Genomic DNA, 9,911 nt, shown 5'->3' with positions numbered 1-9,911 from the left:
TGATAGCTTGATACATGTTTGAGACTCTTCATTTTACTCTATATTTTCTGATTATAAAAGACACATGATCGTTCTTAAGTTTTGAAAAGGTTGTTTAAGCTCACCTGGCCTATCTGCAGAGGTGGATTAAGGGGGGGGGGCAGGGGGCCCAGGACCCCCTTTATGGAAAAACAAATGTTGCTTATATAGGGAATCACTGAAGCGTGACAGGAACGGGCCCCCTCTTAGGTCAGTCAATAGGCCCCCACTTGTGAAAATTTCTGGATTCGCCACTGATATGTGATGCCTCCATGTAAAGTTTGTTTTACCAAAGTAGTTTTTAATTAAGTTGAAATCCAATCAACTTGAAATTAAGTAAACATATTCCCTATGATATGAATGTCAAATTAGAGTTTTGTAACTAATTTAACGGTCCTGCAACAAGTTCCTCTGAGAACACGACTGAAATATGAACTACAGTAGAAACAAATTAATAAAGATCAGAAAATAAAATTAATACATTAACTTTCAAACACGATACACATACAAGTATAATTAATTTTATTATTTTTATTTTCAGTTATGCCAATGATATGTGTAACACAGCTCGGCACTATATTGGAAGGAAATCAAGAAAACTTAGGTGGAGGAAAAATGGAAAACTTACGATGTTTGAATTTAAAGGTTTTCTTTCTGTCCTTTTCAATATGGGTCTAATCCGAAAAGTATCTATAAGCGAGTACTGGAATACGAAATCAGTATCACAGTCAACACCTTGGTTCAGATGCATGTTTTCAAGAAATCGTTTTCAAAACATCTTGAAATTTCTTCGACTCGTCTGTGATAACCGACTCCCCACTCGAAATAACCAAAACTATCGTCCAGCTCAAAGATTTCAGCCACTTATAGATTTTGTAAACCGCAAATTCCTGTTTTATTATTGCCCAAGAAAGGAACTTTCAATCGACGAATCACTTGTAGGTACGAAAGGGAGAACAGCAATGCTACAATATATACCTAGTAAACGTTCTAGATTCGGGATAAAGTTTTGGATGTTGGTTGAGGCCGTAACCGGGTACATATTGTAATGTTTATTGGTCGTTAAGTTTATAATCGAGTAGAATCTTAGTGTAACAATGTATGGTTTACGCCCGAGAAAGAGTTACACAGATTTAGACGTTTGGCGGGGAAATTAGTGGCCGGGTCGAAAGTTATAGGGGTGATCATAAGGGACTCTCTATGCTCCATAAGGGTAACATATTGAGAACACCCCTATCAAGGAAATAGTGGTATCGACCAAGAGTATATAAGAGAGTGAGAAACGGCACTCGAGGCTGTCAGTTGGCTGTCGATGAGCTGTAATCCTCCGTCCGTTGGATATATTAAGTGCTAGAAGAGCCTTGATATTCAGAGGACACTTCGTACTGGGTACAGAGTGGACGTACACGTTGACAGGATCGACATAGCAGACTGTCCCACTTTGAGGACAGGCTGTACCAGCCCGTACTGTCTGGTAGTGACAGGTTGTCCCACACGGAGGACAAGTTGTTCCAGCCCGCACTGTCTGATAGTGACAGGTTGTCCCACTCGGAGGACAAGTTGTATCAGACCTCTCTGTTTTGTATTAACAGACTGTCCCATTCGGAGGACAAGCTGTACCAGCTATACTGTCTATAAGTGACACATCGTCCCATTCTTGAGGACAGGCTGGTTTATTGTATCATATTTGTATATTATATAATTGTCCGTTGTTACTTTGTATCGGCAAAGAGCCCGTGTATATATTTTGGTTCATTGTGAATTGTGCATAACATAGATAGTTGTAGTTTTTAGTATTACCGTATTGTTTGTGGACAACTTGGATCCAAGTATTTACTGGAACGGACGTTTAAGATATAAACGCCTGGTTACACGTTACAATATTACATATGAAAGTTTACGAAGGCAAAAAATATGATCCTGTTCCAAATGGTACACTTCAAGGTTCTAATGTTGTAATGAACCTTTTGAGCTCTACTTCTCTATTAGGAAAAGGTTACCACGTATTTGTTGATAGTTTTTTCACCTCGATTTCTCTGGTTAAAACCCTACTTAGACATAACACGTATCTCACAGGTACCATAAGAAAATCTGGGAAAATTCCCAAAATGATAAAGGATGCCAAACCTAAAGTTGACGAGCCTGTGTTTGCTAGGCAAGGGCCGCTCCTTATATGTTCCTATAAACAAAATGAACGTCGTCGAAAACCAGTTATAGTTGTTTCAACGAATTATAATGCACTTTCAAATACGGGCAAACCAAAAGTTCTGTGCGCATACAAAAAAATTATGGGAGGTGTTGATTTGGCAGATCAAATGATTGTGACATATAATGATAAAAGAAAAAGTTGTAGAGTTTGGAAAAAAGTTCTAATTCATATATTTCACCGCATTTTATTTAATTCTTACATACTATACTACCAAAACACCGATGAACGTCCACCTTTGACAAGACTTCAGTTTATACAAAGTGTAATTGACAGTTTAGCTCATGAACATCTCCTAAAGAAAGGTAATCCTTTTACACCTCAGCCAGGTATCAGAAAACTCCAACGTGGTAAACAAAAAGACTGTACTGTGTGCTCTGATCGAAAAAATGGGATTAGACATAGGGCTAGCACTGAATGTGTCCGATGTAAGAAGGGGTTGCATAATCAATGCAAGAGGAGACATGTTTGTTGAACAGTATCATCAATGAGAAGTGTTTTTTTTTTATATTTTTTTAAATCAAATAAACATACATAGATAAATATTTATTATGTGCAAAACAGTGTTATTTCATTTGCGTAAACTTTCTTTAATGTGTACATTTAAAGAAGAAGATGTGGTAATATTGCCAATGAGACAACTCTCCACAAGTGACCAAATGACACAGAAATTAATTAACAACTATGAAAGGTCTCTGTAGGCCTTCAACAATGAGCAAAGTCAATGCCTCATCGTCAGCTACAAAAGACCCCAAAATAACTATGTAAAACAATCAAATTACGAAAAAAACGGCCTAAATTATGCACAAAAAATGATCGAAAACAGATACCCCGGAATGTTACACATAAACAAACGACAACCACTAGACAACAAACAAATGGAACAAAAATGAAAAAAAGAAAAAATATAGAGGGGTCGAGAAACAGTGCCAAAAATTGTAGGACTTGATTACTACTACACAAAGATTAAACCCAATTTGAAAACAAAACATTTGTTTCTAACCAAAATAAGCAAAGGGTGCATGAGACATTAAAAAAAATGTCTTTCTAATTAATGTCCCTTTTGTAATCATATCAAACTTGCAATAAATGATCAGCAACTGCACGTGAATGACATGGAAAGAAAAAAAAGATATCACAGGATCACACAGAACTCATAAGTTCAACAGAAGCTGACAACACCATGGTAACACATGTCTTATGAATTCTATTAAAAAATTGTGCATTCTTGATTTTTTAAATAGACATGTCCGTGTAATTGATATAGTCTTTTAAAGTCACCGAAACTTTTCTTTTATTAAAAGGTATACAAAATTAAAGGACATTGACACAATCGCACATAATATAAAGAATTGATTGATTACCTGTTGGTTGCTTAACGCCCAGTGACAAATATTTCATGCATGTTCAGGACGTGAAAAAGTTTAAAATAAATACAGTACATGTAAATGAGAGTATACTGAATAGGGACATAAATTTTGCCTTGAAACAGGCCACCTTCGGACCCATTAAAGAGTTGTTACAAGTGTTCTTAATGTGCAAAGAGCGTGGCACTCTCTTTAAACGAAGCATCGGATTTAACGTCCCCATTCTGATCGGATGTGACTGCGAACTTGATACATCCGCACAGCCAAACGGACGCCCCTCTTCGGCAAGCGTTTTACTGGTCGGGAGAAGACCAAGTGACCATATTTCGTTTCCCTTAGTCACCCTTAGAAAATCAAATTAGCAATAAACAGGGCTTATATTCATGTTCTTCATCTTGACAATTGATGTAGGGTCTTCAACAATGCACGATTCGTTCATACGATTCATTCATACACTACAACAAGTGTCGAATTGAACGGAAAAATTGATAAAAATGAAAAAAAAAGAAACCACAGTTAATCTTCTTTCACCTCCTTGCTTCATCATGATTTTTTCTATCGCGTTCAAACTTTACTACACATTTAAGATATATTTATATTCTTCTCGGTAAATATATTAAGCCTTAACGAAGTGACTGCATTGTGCATCACATTCTTAATCTCCAAGTCTATATATATATATATATCCAAAATCGCCTTCCTCGATACTTCAAGTTCGCTCACAGAGGGCATCATATCTACAGATTTATATTCTAAGCCTACTGACACTCATCAATATTTGTCCCCTAAAAGTTGCCATCCTGCTCATCTTACCAAGAGCATTCCATACAGTCAGGCACTTAGAGTCAAGCGAATATGCTCCAACACAGAAACAACTAAGAGACAACTGCGTAAACTTGAAACTCGCTTGAAGAAAAGGGGCTACAAACACAGAAATATCAAAAAAAGCTTTCAGAAAGCGGAGTCAATTTCGAGGAGTGAACTATTGGAATACAAAGTTAAAAAGAAAAGCAAAAGGACTCCATGTGTTCTAACTTATCACCCATCTCTCAAAAACAGCTTTGGTGTCATTCGTGAGCATTGGAAATCAGTTGAAAAGAATTCCAAACTGTCCAAGATTTTCCCTGAGCCTCCAATGATAGCTTTTAGGCAACCTAGTAGTCTACGGAACCTACTAGTGCGGGCTGAAGTGTCTGATAATAGAAGTACTCCTGGAGAATGTCGTTCGTGTGGAGAAAAACGCTGCAAATGCTGTTTACAGATGCAGCATTCGTCAACATTTCACAGTACGGCAACCGAAAATAACTATAAGATATTTTGCAATGTTACCTGCAAAAGTATGAATGTTATTTACATACTAGAATGTTCGGTTTGTGGCCTCCAATATGTTGGTGAATCAAAGCAGCCTTTCCACAAACGCCTCAATGGCCATAGGAGTGATATATCTAAGAAGCCACTTCTTCCAGTCTCTCAGCACTTCAGACAGTCAGATCACAAACTTGATGACTTTAACCGCATGAAAATTCTAGTGATTGAACAGAACATTCACTGGAGTGATGCACAGCGACAGGTTCGGGAAAGCTTTTGGATAAAGGAACTTAATGTACATCACCCAAACGGCATCAATAAGAAATACTAACAGTTTTGTTTTCACTTATTTTTATTGTTAATATACACAGTCACGTATATTGATTTAAAGTGTTTTGTTTAAATTATGATATTCAGGATTAAAATCAATCGACCAAAACTTACCTGTATTATCACCTGATCTATTTTCACACCTTATACATTATGTATCAGTATTGTTAAAACTTGTGACACAAGAAGAAGGCCATTTGTTGAGCCGAAATATTTGTCAACACGATTTTATAACAACATTTTCGTTTAATAACACCTTATATCAGTACCGTTGTGCAAATCTTTAGACTGATACAATTTTTTCCTTATCTGCATAGTATCGCCTATTCTAGACGATCCGGTACATAGTAAATTTGCTGGTTGGTCCTTTTTATAGACTTTTATATATATATACATATACATTTAAAAACAATATTTCGTTCTTTCACCAGAATTGTGAATTTGACGTTATGCATTGTTACGCCTCTTTTGTGACGTTTTCCGTTAAAATTTCAAATCTAGGGCCTACCCCTTGGCACTCAACGGTATTGAACTAAAATAAATCGTGGCACTGTTCAACGTTCATTGTACAGACACGGGTCAAAGGAACAGCACTGTTCAAAATGGGAAAAATTAAAATTGGACAACGAAAATGGCCTCTTGTCGTTAATTTTCCTTTATTAAACTGATGTATCTAAATCTAGAAAGGACAGTTATTGCTGTTATGATAAGATTTATCTAAAAAAAAAAGTTATGATAAGATTTATTTTAAAAAAAAAGTCATGTAAGATTTTATTATTTCCTTACACTTTTACTTTTATTTTGTTGTGTTCAGTGAAGGAAGTAAATATTGCCTAAACCTTTGCAAGCTTCCTGTTTGAATTTTATTTATCAAACAGTGTTGTTTTAATTTATGACAGTATATACATGTAGCTGTACCCACTTAAAAAAATACAAAGCAAACGAACTGGGCGTTTTTAATGGATACTCCATTTCAAAGTCAGAGTGCAGCTTTCTTTCTCCGTCTGAAATTTCGTTTATTACATTCTAATTTAATTCAAAAATATTTTGTTGCACCTCAGGTTGCGCTGTCATACACTCATGCAGGTGCACTCGACTCCAATACTACTTGACTAGGATTGTCAGTTTTCCTATAGAAGGTCTGTGGTTTTCTACAGGTACTTCTGCTTCCTCCACGAATAAAAACTGGCCGTCACGCCACGAAAAAGTCCAAAAGCATTGCTTAAAAATGTCGTTAACACCATCAATCAATCAATCTCAATAAACTATATTTTGTATAAAGTGATGAAAATGGCCAATGATGAGTTTTTTTCCGACGTAGTCGGTATAGTTTCGGTTTGTGCACTTTGAACTTAAGGACGCTTCACTATGGCAACAGACTATGCATGCTCGAAAATCCTTTCCGTGATTGGACAGAATGCTGTCATGGTGGGTGATTTGGTTGTGTTTGAAAATACGTCTCGAAAATTATATCGTGATGTAAAGCAAGTGAAAAACTATAAATATTTGAACTAGATCTTACGAAGTTTATATTTTAATTAAAATAATTGTTTCTCCAATAGCTATTTGCATCCATGACAGCTGTTTATTCGGGACAATTATATAATTTAATGTAAAATTTGTTGTACGAACGTACATGACTTATAGAACGCACCTACGCATGTGAGATTTCCGCGGGGTTTTGATGAATGTAAACAGAAAGATACTACTTATACTACCAATAGTTTCTAGCTTTGTTAACCATGCATTAAGTTTAATGTAAACAGTAGTAAATGTAAATTTGTTTCTTTTTATTTGCACTAGATTTTTTAACAAATAAAATTCTTAGGTATCATCACAACTATTCTTATATTTTATTGCCTTAATAAAACCAGACTTAGTAAAGAATTTCTTGTAGTTACATTCAGATGGAGATTTTATTAAAGAGGTCCTGCATCATTAAGTCATTGTGCTTCTGAAGGTTATCGAAATGATAGTTTTAAACATATACTCACATTTAAATACGTCGGGTATCTTTTTAAAAGATAGTTCTCGTTTATTTTTTCACAGATCAGGCCAACTTGAAGGTTTTGTATTTGTCATTTCGGAGCCTGACTGTGAGGAATGCATAGTTTTGTTCATTGCTGAAGGCCTGACAGTGACCTACATTTTGTAGTTGTTAACTCCTATGTCATATGGTCACTGGTCAAGAGCTGTCTTATCGGTAATTATAAGACATCTTCTTATTTTTATTATATATGTATTCCGTCTATTTAAAAGTATCCATATAGTACGTAAACTGAACTAGAAACGAACTTTATATTTTTGGCTTATATTTATTTCCCCGTCCTTGTAAGTTGATGGAGTACATTCGTCAAGTTAAGCATTAACTTGTAAAAAAATAATGAGAACAATTTATAAAATGTTAAAGAGGTAGGCATTAAAATGATAGGAATGCATATATAGATATGTTATTTTTTTTCATTTACATGATTGAGGCCCCTCATGGGAGTATCCAAGAAATAATCATATTCATAAATTGTTTTTTAATCAACAAGATATCAATAAAAAATATAATGCTAGATGATCATATAATCTAATAATCACGAACTATTTGGTATGGTTATCAAATAATCAATTTGAAAACGGCCAAGTGATCACATACCCTCCCCCCTCTAAAAAAACAAACCCCAAAGACAACACCATCGAAGAGACTATTATTTGACTGTTGAGAAGTGTATAACCAAGACAGTACAATTTAGCTCAGACATTTGACAAATGATAGGAATTTATAAAGCATAAAAAATATCTACATTAATTTTATAGTTTATGTAATCATGCATATAAACATATTGTTTGTAATTTATAAGGTCATCTCAAGAGAATACATACTTTGTAAACAATTTAAAATATAAATACACGCGAACTATACAAACATCTGTAGTGTTCTTTGGTGTTATAAAATCCTGGTACTATTATACGTAATAAATAAAATTGAGAATGGAAATGAATATGTTGAAGAGACACCAACTGACAACAAGTTAACGGAGGTGGTCATTAGCTGGCCCTTGTAAACAAAATGTTTACTTGTTCAGTGAAAAATGGACATCACACTTAACGCTAAAAACATATACATAGTTAGCAAAGGTACCAGGATTTTAATTTAGTACGCCAGACGCGCGTTTCGTCTACATAAGACTCATCAGTGACGCTCATATCAAAATATGTATAAAGCCAAACAAGTAAAAAGTTGAAGAGCATTGAGGATCCAAAAGTCCAAAAAGTTGTGCCAAATACCGCTAAGGCAATCTATGACTGGGATAAGAAAATCCTTAGTTTTCTGTAAATTCAAAGTTTTGTAAACAGGAAATTTATAAAAATGACACAAACATAGCCAATGAAAAATAAAGAAACACATAGCAATACGCACAGTAAAACGCAGTTAAATAGAAACATCCTACATGTACAGCTAACTTTGAAAGCAGCAGTACATGTATAACTATTTGAAACCAAAAAAGCTATTCGATTGTAAAAGTTAAACTAAGAAGAAAAGAAAAAAATATTCAGGTCAACTTTGTCTGTTAAGTAATAGTTAGTACAATGTACATGTAATTAGGCTTCTTAGTAAATTTTCCAAATGTACATACACAACGAATGTTGTATACTTTTCTATATAACAATAGTGATTTGGTGCCTCAGTGTCCGAGTGATATGAGTTGTTCAACTAATGTTTCACTCGCCAGACAACACAAAGGATGCACTCAACTCCAATTTTAATTGACAAGAATGTCAGTTTTTCTATCGAATGATGGCACTCAGGCTCCATCCACCGGCATTAATGCTAAAGCCACGAAAGAGCCAATGGTTGTTACAGGGGAGATAAACAACAATTTAATCAATTAACCAATCAGATGTTTGCTAGTAGACTTGTGTCCGGCTTTACAGAAATTATCGTTTTGTAAGCTTTGCCAATTTATTGGAATGTTTTAAAAGAGGGACGACAGATACCAGAGGGACATTAAAACTCATTGAACGAAAATATACCGACAACGCAATGGCTAAAAAAGGAAAAGACAAACAGACTAACAGTAATACACACGATACAACAAAGAAAACTAAAGACTAAGCTACACGAACCCACATAAAACTGGGGTGATATCAGCTGCTCCGAAAGGATAACCAGATCCTGCTCCACATGTGGCACCTATCGTGTTGCTCATGTTATTACAAACCGGGTAAATATTCGGTAGGTCACATTCGTGAACAGGGAATGGGATTGTAGTGACGACATAAGGAACATATCATATATCATCTGGGAAAAGGATATTCCATTACGGTAGAGTACATTCTGATTTGATAAGCTACTCAAACAACTTTATAACCATATTGCTTTATTCTGTAAATAAACACAATTTTTGTACAAATACTTTTTCATAAAAATTCATTATAACAATAGAAATTGATTGAAATTGAAGCCTGTCATTTACTGGAAAAGAAACTGGAATGTTGAAATTTGTTAAAACTTCTTTCTAATGAAATCAGATATAATGCAATTTGTTTACAATATCAAGTGCATGTTTCATATTACTTCCATTCATGCACGCACACACAGCGAAATAGTACATGCTACAATAGATTGATGAAGTATTGAAAAGGCAGGACTATGCTTTGTTGTTACACCGACGCGGAAAATTACAATTATA

Source organism: Mytilus trossulus, chromosome 14, assembly GCF_036588685.1.
Source record: "Mytilus trossulus isolate FHL-02 chromosome 14, PNRI_Mtr1.1.1.hap1, whole genome shotgun sequence".
Lineage (NCBI taxonomy): Eukaryota > Metazoa > Mollusca > Bivalvia > Mytilida > Mytilidae > Mytilus > Mytilus trossulus.
This window is presented reverse-complemented; position numbering follows the sequence as displayed.